Here is a 17,849-nt window from a genome sequence, read left to right as displayed (position 1 = left end):
TAGGGGTTACTTACAAAATACAATATACAGAAATTATTTAAAAGCATGATCTTATCTGCTAAAGTTGAAGTTAAACTTCTCTTTGTTATTAGTTTGTGTTGAGTTCATTGAAACTGAAACTACTTTTCCCAGGGACATCTTCTAAGAAGAGAAATATGATCTTCTTCATCCTTGCTCGGTGACTCACAGTCCTTAGCTGCCTTATTTCTGTCAAGAAACGATGGAGAACTTAAAATCCAATCTTCAAAAGATTCTGCATTAGTAACTGTATGCATGTACATACGTGAAAGTTATGTGTCTTTTGAATAGTCATAAGCATAAAGTACAGATATTTACATTATCAGAAACAACCCTGACATACTTGATGCACAGTTCTTACCAATTCATAACTTTAGACAGAGAATCTCCCTTAGATCTCTTGAATATCTTTCAACCTTTTCCTATCAATCTATTTCTTCCAGAACCTGCCAGGTCCATTTACTCTAAGCTTGTCAACGCTTTTCAGAATGTCTATTCTAATATCAGTCTTATAACAAGGGGAAATGTTTCTAAAAATATCTTTTTTTATCCAAGAACTACTTAATTTAAGGATCCTATCTTGCCCTAGTAAGTGTCTACAAAACAGTTACCACAGTACGCTTTGAAAGAATTGTCTTGAAACACCAAAAGCTTTCTAGGCTTCAACGGAATATGTAGATATTTCACACAGCTCTATTTTAATGTGTCTTACTGGGAATTTTATAAATAATATCTTAATGGAAGGTGATAGGGCAGCTTTCAGGCATTTCAAACCTGGGTAGAGATGTACCTGGTATATATACAATCTACCTGTTTCGTGAAACTTCTATACTGTCCTTTACTCAGAGCCCACTGTGAAATTGGAAGCAAAAACTGTCGCTTATTTTGTTTGAGTGCCAGAATTTACTTGGGAATGTTAATACTCTAGCTGTCTTTCTGTGTCGATCTACAGCAATCCTGAACAAAATAATAAAGTTCAGCCTGTATTAGAAATGGTTTACAGGATTACAACATAACTAATTACAGTCAAAATTATTTTCTTACTAGTGGGTCTTCTGAAAAATCTTGTCTTTGGGCAAGAAATTGAAAAGGAATATTTACTATTACGTATTTAGATAGCTTTCAAAGGGGTAATTATATGCCATCCTGATTCAAATCAACAAAGAATACTAGTTTATGCTCTAGCAGTTACAAATATTTCATGTATTATTCATACAGAAGAAAAAAGTCATCTGTCCTACTACAGGCACATGGATATGATCATCCCAATGTACAAGGCCTAGGAGAAATCGGAATATAAGAAAAATTGAAAAATATGAAAAGAGTTTCAAAGAAAATTAATTTTTTCCATTTACTTGATAACATATATATATGCATATCTCATAAGGTGTATGTGCTTGAATCTATCAGAGGAATGAAATAAGAAGCTTCTGTCTGCCTAGACTTCAACAAAGTACTGATATCGCACAATATGAAAAACCACAGGTCAGATTAGAAAAGAAAACAATTAGTAGAACTACAAAATTATCAAGATTCTAATTTAAGGGAAGAAGACAGCAAAAATTATTGATACTAAACATGTGATGAAAGAAAAATGAAACAATGGTGGTTTTCAAGGACTTGGCCGGTAATAATCTAACGTAAAATTAATGATCTTGCATATGAATGAGGAATATCTTGATGAATTTTGCCAGTGTTGTAAAGGTAGAAGTCATTTTAATCCTAGAGATAGTGAAGATTAATTCCACACATGTGCTACTCAAATAATTAAAAGTAATCAGAATACAGTTGTTGAAGAATACAAGCAAAACAGGAAACAACTTCCTTTGAACATGTTTGCCCTTCTGTACTATAAAAAAAATTTGGTTACTTTGAATTTCAGTGCCAATTTCAGCTAATATATTCTTCGTGTGGTAGAAGGTTACTTGTACAGGTGTGTACATTTCGCTAACTGGTGAGTAACTGATGAATCAGTTCTACCTGGTAGACTGTTAAATTCAGCAACTTTAATCTGATTTTTTACAAATTGTTCATATTCACAGGAGAAAAGTTGGGTGAATCATGGGACCAAGGAAATAGACATAGTAATACAATATTTGGTAATGCAAAATTCTCTATTGTGAATTTGGAAACTAGTAAGAAAAATCATTGACAAAACCTGAGGGCAGAAATTCAGGCTTATTGAAGCAGCTGTGTCATATTCAAAGAAAAATCGTTGACAAAACCTGAGGGTAGAAATTCAGGCTTATTGAAGCAGCTGTGTCATATTCAGTCCTTTGAGGTACCAATATGTCACAGCTGTGAAAAATGCAAATTCTGTCCTATGATTTGTCAGCAGAGTTAGGACAATATTAGTTCCATTATACAAATTTCTGGTGAGATCTCCCCCGAAATATGTGCTCTTGTCATTCATATTGAAAGAAGACTAATACAAACTGACAGATGGAAAAAAGACCTTCTGTGATAATGAGGGAAATTGGAAGTCTGTTACACGAGAAGAGACTAGAAGCACTGGTTTTGGTTAGCTTGGTGAAATAAAGGCTTAAAAGAGAATAAGATTGCTGTCTATAAATTCAGCAAAGGGTACAGACTCTGTAAGTTAAAGGATAATATTGGTACAGGAACAAATGGATATAATGAGTACTTTTTGCCTGAAATTGGAGAATAGCTAGTAATTCTACCCAGCAACTATGGGTGTCCAGCTTTTATGAAGAGTAATAAAGAGAATAACAAAGCATTAACAAAAAAAACCTACCTTTAAAACAGATTTTTTTTTTTTTTTTTAAGGATAAACAGGTGTGATTCCTGCAATAAAAGAAACTGTTGTCATATCTATGGATTTCATGGACATTAAAGAGTGCCAGTGTCGGGGGTGAGATCCACAGCCCAGCTCAAGTGCATCTACACCAGTGCACGTAGCAGGCTTGCTTTGATTCTACAGAGCTCGAAGATTGTGACAACAAAGTTGAATGTTTATGGGTAAAGATGACAGGGAATGCCAATGAGGCAGATACCTTTTTTGGGGTCTGTTGTAGACCACCCAACCAGGATGAAGAGGTAGATGAAGTTTTCTACAAGAGGTTAGCAGAAGTCTCACAAACACTATCCCTTGTTCTCTTGGGGGACTTTAACTTACCGGACATCTGCTGGAAATACAACACAGCAGAGACAAAACAGTCTAGAATGTTCCTGGAGTGTGTGGAAGATAACTTCCTGACGCAGCTGGTAAGTGAGCCTACCTGGGGAGGTGCCTCGCTAGACCTGCTGTTTACTAACAGAGAAGGACTGGTGGGAGATGTGGTGGTCGGAGGCTGTCTTGGGCACAGCGACCATGAAATGATAGAGTTCTCGGTTCGAGGTGAAGTTAAGAGGGGGGCCAGCAAAACCACCACCACGGACTTTCGGAGGGCAGACTTTGGCCTGTTCAGAATGGTGGTTGAGAGGGTCCCCTGGGAGAGAGTCCTGCAGGGCAAAAGGGTCTAGGAAGGCTGGACATTCTTCAAGGAGGAAGTTTTAAAGGCACAGGAGGAGGCTGCCGCAAGACGAACTGGAGGGGAGGACGATGGGCCTGACTGAACAGGGAGCTCTTGCTGTGACTCAGGGAAAAAAGGAGGGTCTACTACCTAAGAAAGAAAGGGCAGGCAACTCAAGGGGAGTACAGAGGTCTCGTTAGGCTGTGCAGAGAGGAAATTAACAAGGCAAAAGCCCAGGTAGAACTCAGGCTGGCCACTGTTTTAAGGGACAACAAAAAATGTTTTTACAAATACATCAACAACAAAATGAGGGACAAGGAGGGTCTCCATCCCTTATTGGATTCGAGGGGGAATATTGTCAACAAGGATGAGGAAAAGGCTGAGGTACTTAATGCCTTCTTTGCCTCAGTCGTTAATAGTCAGACTAGTTATTCCCAGGATACTCAGCCCCCAGTGCTGGAAGATACAGTAGGATTGTGGAACAAACCTCCCGTAATCCAGGAGGAAGCAGTTAAGAAGCTGCTATGCCACCTGAACACTTTCAAGTCTATGGGGCCAGGTGGGATCTACCCAGGACTGCTGAGGGAACTGGCAGAGAAACCGGCCAAGCCACTCTCCATCATTTGTCACCAGTCTTGGCTGACAGGGGAGGTCCCAGATGACCGGAGGACAGACAATGTAAAACCCATCTACAAGAAGGGCCAGAAGGAGGATCCCAGGAACTACAGCCCTGTCAGCCTGACCTCAGTGCCGGGGAAAATTAGGGAGCAATTCATCCTGAATGCGCTCACCGGGCATGTGAAGGACAACCAGGGGATCAGGCCCAGCCAGCATGGATTCATGAAAGGCGGATCCTGCTTGACCAACCTGATCTCCTTCTATGACCAGGTGACCTGCCTAGTGGATGAAGGTAAGGCTGTGGATGTTGTCTGCCTGGACTTTAGGAAGTCCTTTGACACTGTTCCCCACAGTATCCCCCTGGAGAAACTAGCTGTCCATGGTTTGGATGGGTGTAGTCTTCGCTGGATAAAGAACTGGCTGAATGGCCGAGCGCAGAGTGGTGGTGAATGGAGTTAAATCCAGCTGGCAGCTGGTCCTGAGTGGTGTTCCCCCAGGGCTCAGTTTTGGGTCCGGTCTTGTATAACATCTTTGTCAATGATCTGGATGAGGGGAATGAGTGCTCCCTCAGTAAGTTTGCACATGACACCAAGCTGGGTAAGAATGTTGATCGACTTAAGGTTAGGGAGCCTCTGCAGAGGGATCTGGACAGGCTGGATCAATGGGCCAGCTGTATGAGGTTCAACAAGGCCAAATGCCAGGTCCTCCACTTGGGTCACAACAACACCATGCAATGCCACAGGCTTGGGGAGGAGTGGCTGGAAAGCTGCGCAGCTGAAAAGGACCTTGGGCAGTCGGTCGACAGCCGGCTGAACATGAGCCAGCAATGTGCCCAGGTGGCCAAGAAGGCCAACAGCATCCTGGCTTCTATCAGGAACAATGTGACCAACAGGAGCAGGGAGGTGATCGCATCCCTGTACTTGGCACTGGTGAACCTCTACCTCATATGCTGTGTTCAGTTTTGGTTCCAAAACTTTTTTTTTTTTTTACTTTTGGAAAACACTGAGGCAGCACTTATTACTTGTGCATACCAGAGACTGTCATGAACATGCAAAAAAGCAACTAGGACTCAGTTCCTCATCAGAAACTCCTTATCCCATGCTCATAGTGAATTCTTAGTAGACTAACAAGTGCAAAGATAATATTTTACTCAATTCCTCTTAGCTTTACAAACTTTGCAAATACTTAATATTTTTTCCAGAGTTTTTCCTGATTTGTACTGTTAGATGGATAGATATACATACAGATTATTTAGATCTGCTCAAAATTGATTGTTTTGTCTAGTTAGTTGAAGAAAATCTTAAAAATAAAAATATTATAAACAAAACACTACCCTACGCTCCAATCCTTAAAGCCCGCACAGACTAATACCAAAAAACAGCTTACCATTCTTTTTATCCCACAATGGCAAGTAAATTTTCCCATAAGGAAACAGGAATCAAGCTGCTGTAATGAGCTTCCCAGAACGATTCCTAAAAACATCATGTGCTTTCCGATATATGTTCATCAAGATGATTTCTGAGAGTGTACAATGCTCTCTGGAAAAAAAATATGATATAATGTATGAAAAAATTATGAAGAATTTTTTTAAAGAAGAAATTCAGAAAGTGTGCTTTTTTAAAGTATTTTAGAAGAGCAGTAGGTTTTTATACAAGACCTCCTTCTCATAGTTCTTTATAGGGATAACATAATTTTATAGATTTATTATTGATTTGACTACATGAATATCTTCTAAATCTTGCTACTTGTCAGCTTGCCATAAAATCAGGCCTAATTTCAATAAACTGAATAATTTGATAGAAAAGCCTAAATGCAGACAGCTGCATTAAACCATCTTCGTCTAAAAACACATAAGAGCCCCTAGGGTCTCTGAAACTGATAAGGTGATATGAGATTATACAGGACCTACAAGAGACCTGCACTGGCTGCTGGGAGGCAGAATATTCTGCAGCATCTCAAACAGTATTAGATGCCTGTGTGTAGGCAGAAGAATCAAACCCCTGGTATCTAACTTAAGATGAGCTGAATTGTTCTCCAGGCAACACAGACTATGCTGATTAGCTTTCCACTGACTATAGTCTAAACCCAGACACCCAGCTGACATAGAGACAGCTAGATATAGACAGATAAATACAGTGAGCTCAATCTCACCGCTTAGGCTCATTTTATTTGTTTATGTTCAGGCAGTTGAACAAAGCCCTCTGTTTCCTTGGCTATCATTATCATGAATAACCTTATGCAGTGTTTAGGAACACTTCAGAGAATTTTAGCTCTGAAATACCTGACATGGAATACCAAGGAACTTTTGGAGCTATAAACACTTCCTGGTTTATTTAAATACATCTTTGAGAAAGAGGTTTTTAAAGATACAAGTGGAGAGTAGATGCATATAAATCATCAGTTTTGATCCTGATTTAAACAATCAGTTGCAGTTCTGCGTTTTTTTCTACACAAAACTTGAGTTTCATTAATTAGTAAACATTAAGGCATTCAACTAAACAAAGCTTTTACAGTAAATTGACTGTTTCTTTTTTGCTAGATTAGTAGGTACTCCACATACCTGTTGAGAACTAGAGAACTTCATAAAAACATATTAATTATATTTGCCTTTTTTAAAAACTTTTCCTTATTTTATAATTCTTCTTATTGCTGTTGTTGTTAGTATTGATGTTATTATTATTATTATTATATTTATTTGTGCAAGGCTTGCTGTGAGTTTAAACTGGAATTCAAATAAAAATGGAGAAAAAGAGCATTTGAAATTGTTAATTAAATACTTTATTTTTTAAATTCAAATTTTAAAATTCACATTACATACACATTTTATTTTTATACACTTATATCTCAGGATAACAATTTACAAAGTATGACCAGTGTCATATATTTTAACACATAGAACTATTTCTGCTTTTTATCCACTGTGAATTTGTACCACTTCATGGCCTATTTCCCATTAACGTTTACTGGAAGAAAGGCACCCAGCTGCCATTGATGCCTTTGAAAATAATTCCTGAACCCTTATCTGCAGGGAGAGAAACTGCAATTAGCTTGGTTACTAATAAAACCTGACAATTAAAACGGATTTTACTTTTTCAGTAAAGCTAAGTTGTGCAGCCCAAATCCAAGCCATGTCATAATCTGAAAATAGAGTACAATTTCATTCTAGCTATCTGTTATGGTTTTAAGAAGAAAGTACTGTCTATTTTAACACAAGTGGTAAATAGATTGTTATAAACAGCTCAGAAAATTACAACTCCTTGTTTGTGTGATCTGACAACTAAAAGAAATTTATTCAAATCAATACAAGTCACATGTTCACATGATGCTAAGAAAAACTTGTAAGCATCAAACACATAGATCCCCAGATGTTTCAGAGATGTAAATGGTTCAGGTGGCCTACTTTTAATAGCTGAACTCTACAGGGGTATATCTTTCAAAGTATATGTTTTAGGCAAGATACCTTCATTTTTCAGTAGCTTGACATATGAATCACATTAAGCATCTTTGACATGACAACAACAACAACTAAACAGAACAAAGAAAAACAGCAACAAAAACCAGTCAAAATATGCCAAAATCAGGACTGAGATGTAAGTTTTGAAAATGTATAATACAGCAAGACCTAACACCAGAGTTGTGTAGGGAACACTTGGATAACTTCAGGTGATCTTTCTCCTGTCATAAGGGGATGTTGACAGGTTTAGAAATGGATCACAGAATCACACAGTCTAGAAGTGACCTCCAGAGGTCATCTAGTTCCATCTCTTGTGCAGAGCTGGCTTGGTTAAAGCAGATTACTCTGGGATGTGTGCAGTCAGGTTTTGACTATTTCCACAGACGGACATCCCACAACTTCTCTGGGCAACCTGTTCCAGTGTTTGACCACGATAACTTTAAGAACTCTTTACATTTTTCTTGGAAAATTTCACAGTGTGTTTCTTTCTCAGGTCCAGTAGGGATATGATTCATTCTTCCAGAGCTGAAAGGTATCCAAGCATTAAAAAAACAGTTCACTGAGCATTACTGATTTGTTTGGCTCTCCATAACTATTCACTCTCTTCATTTCGTGCTATTAAAATCAGTATTACCACAGGTGTAAGGTGTAAGATTCCTTTAAGGAAAGAAGGGGATTAATAGCACTGCAAGCTCCTCGAGCAGTCTTGTCTTGTCTTTGAAATTATGTTGATCTCTTAGAGCCTGAATCTGTTAAATTTTTGTGCGTGACTGCCATTTTCTCCTGTCTTCTGGTGAAATGTTTCGGATTCGGGTCTGGATAAAAACAAGACTGGGAGACCTGTTGCAGGAAAAGGGAAAGAACTGAATGTGTGAAAACAGACAGCAGATGTGTTTATATGCCTTATACCTCCTAATGGTTCATTGCTTTATTATACAAAAGAAAGCTATAGAGAACAAGGGACTAAACTCTTGGCTTACTTTTTTCTATTTTTACCTTCATTTACTTTTTCTTTCTCTTCTTTCCATTTTCCTCTCTCTTTTGATTTTAAAAAATATATTTATTTATTATATATTCATGTACAATTATTTATATATACCAAACCACAATAAAACTAAAACACCCTGCTATTATAAATCTGTAATATTCTTTTTCTATGCTTTAAACAAGCTCAAGAGTAGATGGGGGAAATGCAAGACAAAGGTGAACATAGAATCATAGATTCATAGAATTCTTTGGGTTGGAAGGGACCTTTAGAGATCATCTACACCAACCCTCTTGCAGGGAGCAGGGACATCTTCAACTATATCAAGTTGCTCAGAGAGTCATCTAACCTGACCTTGAATGTTTCCAGGGATAGGGACTCCACTACTTCTTTCGGCAATCTGTTCCACTCTTTCACCACCCTTATGGTAAAAAATTTCTTCCTTATATCTAGTCTAAATCTACCACCCCTCAGTTTAAAGCCACTGCTTCTTGTCCTATTGCAACAAGTCCTGCTAAATTGATATTCCCCATCTTTCCTATAGGCCCCCTTCAGGTACTGAAAGGCTGTTATAAAGTCTCCTAGCAGCCTTCTCCAGGCTGAGCGAGTCATAACACTTTTGCAGTCAAAGAAGTGAAATGGGTACTTCCTTTGTAGAGACCTTGACGACATTCTAAGACTGGCAGACAAGAAAGGTCAGAAATACTATCATTTGCGTGTGTTTATTTCTCAATTCCAGTCCAGAAGATGAAAGTCATATAGTGTAGACCTCTGGAGCATATGCAGAATAAGTGAAGAATGCTTTCTTGGAGGCAAAAAGAAGTGTTGTCTTGCTCTTTGAGTAGCCCTTTACATGGCAAGAATGGGCATGGTCAATCTTTCAATAAATTAGGACTGTTCAGACAACATGTGCGTGTGTGTATACATGTGTTCTTAGTGAAACTTGTTTAAAGCTGTTCTTTTTCATATCAGAATGACATCGACACACTTAGAATTTCTGTAAAAATTCAGAAACAAGAGCATAAGTGATCCTTAGACATTAAAAAAAATTCTCTGCACTCTGCTTTATCACTCTATGAAGTGTGTGTGGCAAGGTTTTGGTAGCAGGGGTGCTGCAGGAGTGGCCTCTGCAAGAAGAGTTTGGAGTTGTCCTGTGCCAGGGACAGACAGTTCCAGTCTGCTCTACAATGGATCTTTCTCTCATCAGCAAGATTGGTGGTGCTTCCGTGAAAACAGATTTAAGAAAAGGTAAAATACACACAGACAGACAAGGAGGAAAAAAAGAGCAAGAAATAGTAGTGCAAGCACCAAGGTGTGAGAAGAAGTGGGGGGATGAGGTGCTCCAGCAGCCGGAGCAGTGGAAGAGACCACAACAGAATAAACGTCCACACTGCAGCCTGTGGAGGAGCCCATGCCAGAGCTGTGGGATACTTCTTGAAGGGATTGAGCCCTGCTGAGAACCCATGGTGGAGTAGATTGTTTCTGACAGAAATAGCACCTGTGCATAACCCACTGTAAAGCAGATTTTTCCTGAAGGACCTCAACCTGTGAGAGGACCCATGCTGGAGCAGGAGACAAGTGCGAGCAGAAAGGCAAGACAGAGAAGAGTTAATAGGGACCCATAACACTGAATTGCCCATCCCACCTTCACGTCTCTGGGTGTTTCTGTAAAGGGATCAGAAAAGAAGGAGTGAAGTTGAGTCTGGGGTAGCAGGGACAGGGGAGAAGTGTTTTAATTTTTTGTCTTTGTTTCTCTTTTCATAAATCTATTTTACTTGTCAATAAATTAAATTATTTTTCCCTAAGTTGAGATCATTTTGTCCATGACAGTAAATAGTAAGCAGTCTCTCTATCTTTATCTTGACCCATGAGGTTTTTCTTCCTATTTTCTCCCCCTGTCCTGTTGAGGAGGGGGCGTGAGTGAAAGGCTGGGTGGGCATCTGGCTGCAAGTGTTGCTAAACAACTATAATCACAAAGAAGTTGTTTTTCTCTGTTTCCTTCCCAACAAGTATTTGAATCTGATTGATAAGGTAAGTATGAAATTTTTACACTCAAATTACGTTCAGATTCACATTACAGAGATTTGAAATACTTTTTTCTAGTAAAATATATATATATTTCAAGATAATATAATTAATCTTCAGATATTGAAATAATTTTAAAATGCTATGGCCTCTTACAAGGAGTTCTTAGTAATATTGACAGAGCTAACTTCACAATTAAATGCAGAATACGTGTATGAGTGTAACAGTGTATCTGAAATTATTAGTTAGGGAAAATCGTAATAAGTCTTACCCCAGTGCCACACTCTCAAGACTACCTGTGATTTCAGTCCTAGTCAGAATCACTACAGTACAATGTATCATGCTTCACTGACACACTAGGTTACTCACAGTTCTCAGATATGAAACTACGTTGCACAGTTCTCAGATATGAAACTACATTGCACATATCCACTATCTCTCTGACGGAGCCTGTTGTTGTCTGTTTATGTGTATCCATTGTGCAGAAAGAAAGCAGGGCTTTGTATTGCCATTGATCCAGACAGTTCTCTGGACACTAAAAAAGTGAGACATATCTCCTAAATCACCATCATAGACATGATTATGTCTAAAATATAATGGACATTTGGACAACTCTAGTGTCTGGTGAAAGTCAAAACAGAAGAGCACCTAATTTAAAAAATATTCAAAAGCCTCTATCCTACAAATTCCTACGAGATTTCAAGAAAAGCTGCTTTGTATGGTTATTTTGAAAGTGTGGCCTTTTGTTTTCAGTATCTGCATGGAAGCTTCTGGTTGATAAACAGTAGAAAGATGTAGGTCTTCATATCCGATGTCTAAATATGAATTTATCAGCATTTGAACTTGACAGTCTTAGCTTCATCTACAGTTCTTTATTATCCTCAGATGCCTTTTTCTCATTACTCCTCTCACAGAGCTGTTCTTGAATGTAGCTGTCTGTATTTAAGCTTCAAAAGAGGTTACTTTATCACTTCTAAAACGCTGTGATAGATGTGTAAATGCTTTGACATTTGTGGGTAAACATTTATTTCGAAGTTATTTTCTATCAGTTGCCTCTTATTTAACTATCTGTGTTTTTTCTGGTGGTGTTTAACTTCTAAAAGAATTCTTGAACTAATAAAAGCTAGTGTGAGCTATCAACATTGATAACAGTACAGCTGAATGTTCATAAACCCATCAGTAGGACCTAGTGAACAGCAATGAACCAGGGGAGGAACAACCCCATGCACTAGTACAGGCTTGGGGCTGACCTGCTGCAGAGCAGCAACTTGGAGACAGACCTGGGTGTCCTGGTGGATGACAGGTTAACCATGAGCCAGCAGTGTGCCCTGGCTGCCAAGAAGGCCAATGGGATCCTGGGGTACATTAAGAAGAGTGTGGCCAGTAGGTCAAGGAAGGTTCTCCTCCCCCTCTACTCTGCCCTAGTGAGGCCCCATCTGGAGTACTGTGTCCAGATCTGGGCTCCCCAGTTCAAGAAAGATGAAGAGCTACTGGAGAGAGTCCAGTGGAGGGCTACGAAGATGATGAGGGGACTGGAACATCTCTCCTACAAGGAGAGGCTGAGGGAGCTGGGCTTGTTCAGCCTGCTAACTGTTTCGACAAAGGTAAAGGTTGAGGAGCAGTCTAGGGATACTCCTACCCCGAATATGTGTCATGCTGTTAATTCAACTGTGTTTCTAATTTTCTACTGAATTTTTACTAGAAAAAACTTAGAAGCCCTTATTTTCCATTTTGTAATCTTTTTTTTTTCATCTTTTGAAACCCTAGATTTTATTTTATGCAGCAGAAATAGTGGTTTATGGCCAGCTGTTTTTTTTCCCTTTTTTTGATGAACCATACAGCTGAGATCTTTTTACATACATGGATATTCATTAATATTTACTGTTTGGTTTCTTAGATTACGTTACACATTGGATTAGACTTCAGGTACTTTATATTATTTAACTGCATGTTGAATTTCTAGACCAATTATGGAATTCATTTAGGTACCATTTAATTTCTTATGACATATCGTATTTCTCTGAATATAAAACTAGTAGTAATAAAATTCTGGTTAAATGATGGCAGTACACATATAATTTACCCACATGTCATTTAATCTTTTAAAGTCATTTGCCTGTCTGCATTTACACTGTTGAAGTACTTGGTGGCAGGGAGAGAGGAAAGATATTCTGCTCTGGTTATTTGTTTGCTTCATTTTTGTCTTTTTATTTTTCTAAACATAAGACAATATTGTTTCTAAAATTTCTTTAAAGGTCCTACAGTGGGAGATATCTGGGTTTTAATTTGGTTAATAATTACATAGCTGTTCCAGTGGTAGGTGAACCATCAATCCATTAGTTTTAAAAATATTTTTTTCTGAAAATTCTGTTCTCTGTCTCACTGAGATATTCTGTGTCAGTATGGAAACAGCAGTGCATTAGCCTTCACAGCTTTCAGGTATTGGGAGGATTCTTGAGCTAAATACACTGACTTGTGCGTCATGTTTGAGGGACCATTGTGGGCTGTACTTACAAGATCTGTGTAGGCACTAGGTTCACTATGCTATAACAAGAAAAAAAACCTGTTTTCTGATGTCAGTATCACTTTGTTCAGACTATTAAGACATTTTACATCAGCGATAATCGGAAATAATAAAAATAAAAAATAAACAGAAAAAAAATCCAAAAATATTCCTAGGATATCTGATGAAGAAGTCAGTCTTCCCTCTACCACTGCAGTGGTGTACAATAATCACTAGATTATACCTTTTATCTACTCCTTATGAGTATCTGGATTTTGTTGTATAGTAATTCAGTTTCAGTAGAAAGCATGTAAGACTTCCAGTGAGGTCCCTTTTTCCCCAGAACTAACTGTAGTGTGGCTACTTACTGAGATATTTTGTTTTGCAAGATGAGGAACAAACTGAACCACAGTGTTCTATTTTTCGTTCAACGGACTTATTTAGTAAATCTTTATTAACACTATATTGGTAAAGCTCTGTCCTGACTACCTTTTTCTGTAGTTGTGTTTTAGGAAGAATGTCCTCCAAATACCACTGTAAGCACCTAAAAAGGTATGTAAAGAGAAAGTTTTCAGATTCTGGATACCAGCTACAGGGGGCCACTATTTAGTCTACTATCTTCCTTGAGTAAAAATGTTCAAAAAGATACTTAGAAATTAAAAAATGCTCAAATAATAAAAAATGGTTTGATTATCTTTTATTTATCTTAAATCAAAACATTTTAGTCTTTCATAGAGAACACAAGTATAAAAATTTATACACTGAAATGGTCTATAAATTTCAAGAGCTGTCATAGAAGTCTTTTTTTTGTAATATTTCTTTTTCCAGACAAAGAAACATGAATAATGAAACAAAAATAAAAAGCAAATAAGAAAATACAGTGAATAGTTTAATATGCACACACAAAGCATATAACAAACACTGAACCAAAGTCTTCTCTGCAGTAGCACTTTTTGAATATTTAATGTTCTGTTGGTGGCTTTCTACCTGCACTAGAGCTATTAGTATTAATGCAAATTGCAGCTCTGTAGCCTCAGATGTTACATTCAAAGCTCATTTTCTGATGTCATTATAATATGGCTTTTTGGAAAAGTGATTTACTTTATTTTCTAAAATACTGTTCACAAGAATGTTCTGATATAATTAAATCAATAACATTACTTATAATCTCCACATAAAAGTAATTATTTCATTGTGAAATATTATGCTGATGAATGTAGACTGACCATGTCATTTTCTACAATTACTGTTCTTTTCTGAAAAATCTGTTTCAGCATGTAACCCTACAGGCCTGTGATTTCTTAAAGGCAGAACCAGTGGAAAGTAACTCCAGATTACTCAGAAACTGACAGGCTGCATTCCCCCTATTTTGAGGAATCCAGGATGAGCATTTCAAAAACTAGGAAACTATCCTACTTGTGGCTCCAAATGCTTTCTCTATATTTGCTCCAGAAAAGCAAGCCACGAGGTTTTGTGCTGTTCCACGTGCTGAAATAAACAATACGCTTTAACTATAGAGATATAATCCACTGTGGTGGCCTCAATAGCATGCTTAGACACTGTACATGAGGAATGTGTTACATCTGAAATTTATTAATAGAAAACTTGACAAGCTTTTGGGTAAGTCTAAAGTGGGATTACAAAGCACTGTATGTAATGCTCTCCAAAATAACAGTATTACTATCTTTCTGCTAGAGGTGCTTAAAAACCTTAAACTGACAAGTCCTAGTGCTGATCCCAGCCTCACCTGCTCGCTCCTTGTATAGCTCCTAATTAAGTCACTGTGGCATTAAATTTGTCTGTACTCTTTCTTCTTCTACCTTGAAACATCTGAATATGCATATGCATATACTTAACAAGTTTATTTTATACTGCCCACGGTGGTCCGCAGCACCTGAACAGCCCTGGCAGGGGCAGGCAGGTCTCTCTCAGGGGACTGGGGCAGCCTTGGACTGTTGGAGATGGTTGGAACCGGTTGGAGCCGATTCCCCCAACCCTCACATGACTGTCACCTGCCCAGCGGGAGCTGCTCTTCGCTCAGGTGCAATGACCTGACAGACCCCAGGGGTGGGAGGGACAACAGCCCTTTGTGTCATGGAAAGGGTGGGCATCTGCCACCTCCCTGAAGGAGGCCAGAGCCAGACAGGGACTCATGACATGGGAGAAGAAGGGTTGGTGTTAATGTTGGTTCTCTTGTGCAACAGTTTTAAATGTGGTGTTGATGAGTTTTCTGAATGAATTCTGACTGTGTGTATAGGCATTGGTGTAATGGCTGGTGATAACTCTTTCAGTTAAATTGTTGGGTTTTTAACTGGGATAACAGTGAGTCCTTGGCTTCACATGTAAGTGCTGGTCTGTTTCTACCAAGTGTATGCATGAGTCTGTACCAACACACACAAAAAAAAGTATATGAAATCTACTTTTCTGAAAAATAGAACTGGAATACTTCGAATTTCTGTCCACATCACCCACTTCTATTTTTCACTACTGATGACTTCTGCCTGGAAGCAAAAGGAGTAGAATAATCAGTGAGGACGCAGGAACAATAAAAACCTTGCATGATGACTCGTACAATGAAGTTAGAAGGCACTGTTTCCTTTATACCTCTTCAAATATGATTTTATAGTGTATTGAATTTCCTGAGATCTGTGGCTAGGCTGAGGTATAAATAGAAGCATACTTGTTTCATCTGAGTTAGCTGCAGAGCCAGAAAACAGGAAAGAGCAAGCAGAGACTTTCCGAATAAATACTCACAGACCATTTCAGGCAAGGTGGCAGTACAACCACATCCAGACCATTATGATGAAGATAAGTGGATAGAAGGGTTCTTTCAAGAAGTACACAGACATGCTATTTGCCTTCTGAAATGCAGTTGTCAGAGAAGAAATTGGAAGGACTGTGATGGTTCTGCTGCTTGTCTGTTAAGTGATCTCTCCCACTGAGAGATTAGATCATGTTCCAGCTAAACTAAAAGGAGAACAAAAACGCCAGACACTTTCCAGCAAAAGACTTGTAAACCCCCAAACTTCTATTTCACATATTGCTGTAATTCCTACCTTGGAAGACCTTACTGTTAAAACTTAGGATCTGAGAAAGCAGAATTTACAGAATGAGAAAACAGTTTTCAGATTGGAGTCCACATCGCTTGGATGGGCCTTAATTACCCTTTTTTCCCCAGAGATTATTTCCTTTAAACCATCTGACCAGCATGCCATATTTAATTTGAAATGATGGTCTATCATCAAAGATTCCTTTTGTCTGACAATTTTAAGTTCTTTTTCCCTTTAATATTTTGTTCCAAAAAGGTAATTGTTGTGCAGCAGCTTTCCATTCCCTGGGGCAAAGAAATCTGCTAAATTCTTTTATTCAAGCATTTAGTCAATGAGGGTACTATTCTTCCAGCATGTTTTTTCTTTTCCCCTATTAATTTCAGTCCTCTCTTTGGTAACAAATCTGATCCTGGAAGTTATGATAGGTATACGATTAGAGACAGCCAATGTGGCTTCAAAAGGGCAAATCATGCCTGATATTTCTGTTGGTCTGCTATGATGGAGTGACTGCATCAGCAGACATGAGAAGAGCAACAGATGTCATCTACCTGGACTTCTGTAGCGCCTTTGTTACAGTCCCCCACAACATCACTGCTGCTGAATTGAAGAGACGGGGGTTTGATAGATGGACTATTTGGTCAATAAGGAATTGGCTAGATGACCATGTGCAAAGACTCACAGTCAAAGGTTCAGTGTCAAAATGGAGATCAGTAACAAATGATGACTACTCAGGGGTCCATACTGCGACAGTACCGTATAATATCTTTATTAATGACATAGGACGTAGGACTGAGTGCACCCTCAACAAGTTTGCGGATAAGTCCAAGCTAAGTGGTGAAGCTGATATGCTTGAGGAAAGAGATGCCATCCAGAGGAACATCAATAAACTTGAGGAGTGGGGCCCATGTGGATCACATGAAGTTCAACAAGGCCAAGTGCAGGGTCCTGCACCTGGGTCAGGGCAATCACAAGTATCAATACAGACTGAGGGATGAGTGGATTGAGAGCAGACCTGCGGACAAGGATTTTGGGATACTGGTGGATGAAAAGCTGGACATGAGATGGCAATGTGTGCTCACAGCTCAGAAAGCCAACCATATCCTGGGCTGCACAAAAAGAAGCGTGGCCAGCAGGTCAAGGGAGGTGATTCTTCTGCTTTACTCCACCCTAGTGAGATCCCTCCTGGAGTACTGCATTCAGGTCTAGAGCCCTTAGCTCAGGAAAGACATGGACTTGTAGGAGTGGGTCCAGAGAAGGGCGACAAAAATGATCAGAGGAGTGGAACACCTCTCCTATGCAGAAACACAGAGAGTTGGGGCTGTTCAGCCTGCAGAAGAGAAGGCTGTGGGAAGACCTTATTGTGGCCTTTCAATAATTAAAGTGGACTGATAAGAAAGACTTACGAGAAAGACTTTTTACGAAGACCTGTAGTGATAGGAAAAGGGGATTTAAACTGAAAGAGTTTAGATTTAGATTGGTTTTAAGGAAGAAATTTTTTATGATGAGGCTGGAACAGGTTGCCAGAGAAGTTGTGGATGTCCCATCATTGGAATTGTGCAAGTCAGGTTGGATGGGGCTTTGAGCAACCTTATCTAGAGTAAGATGTCCCTGCTTATTGGGGGAGGTTTGGACTAGATGACCTATAAAAGGTCCTTTCCAACACAAACCATTATACGATTCTATTATTCTGAGATTTGATTAATAAAGCTTCTATGTTCATAAC

The 17,849-nt window shown here is 38.8% G+C and overlaps 1 long non-coding RNA gene across 1 annotated transcript in view; it reads right to left on the bottom strand.

Annotated features, from left to right (window-relative positions):
* Window positions 1-6,946: 6,946 nt before the first annotated feature.
* Window positions 6,947-17,849, bottom strand: part of LOC142362994 (uncharacterized) — a 68,670-nt gene continuing 57,767 nt past the window's right edge. The window contains exon 4 of the long non-coding RNA XR_012765428.1: window positions 6,947-8,403. This is a non-coding gene — a long non-coding RNA (uncharacterized LOC142362994). The remainder of the gene's footprint in view (window positions 8,404-17,849) is intronic.

This window comes from Opisthocomus hoazin, chromosome 1, assembly GCF_030867145.1.
Source record: "Opisthocomus hoazin isolate bOpiHoa1 chromosome 1, bOpiHoa1.hap1, whole genome shotgun sequence".
Classification (NCBI taxonomy): domain Eukaryota; kingdom Metazoa; phylum Chordata; class Aves; order Opisthocomiformes; family Opisthocomidae; genus Opisthocomus; species Opisthocomus hoazin.
Note: the sequence above shows the minus strand (reverse complement) of the source record. Positions and strands in the feature narration are given on the sequence as shown.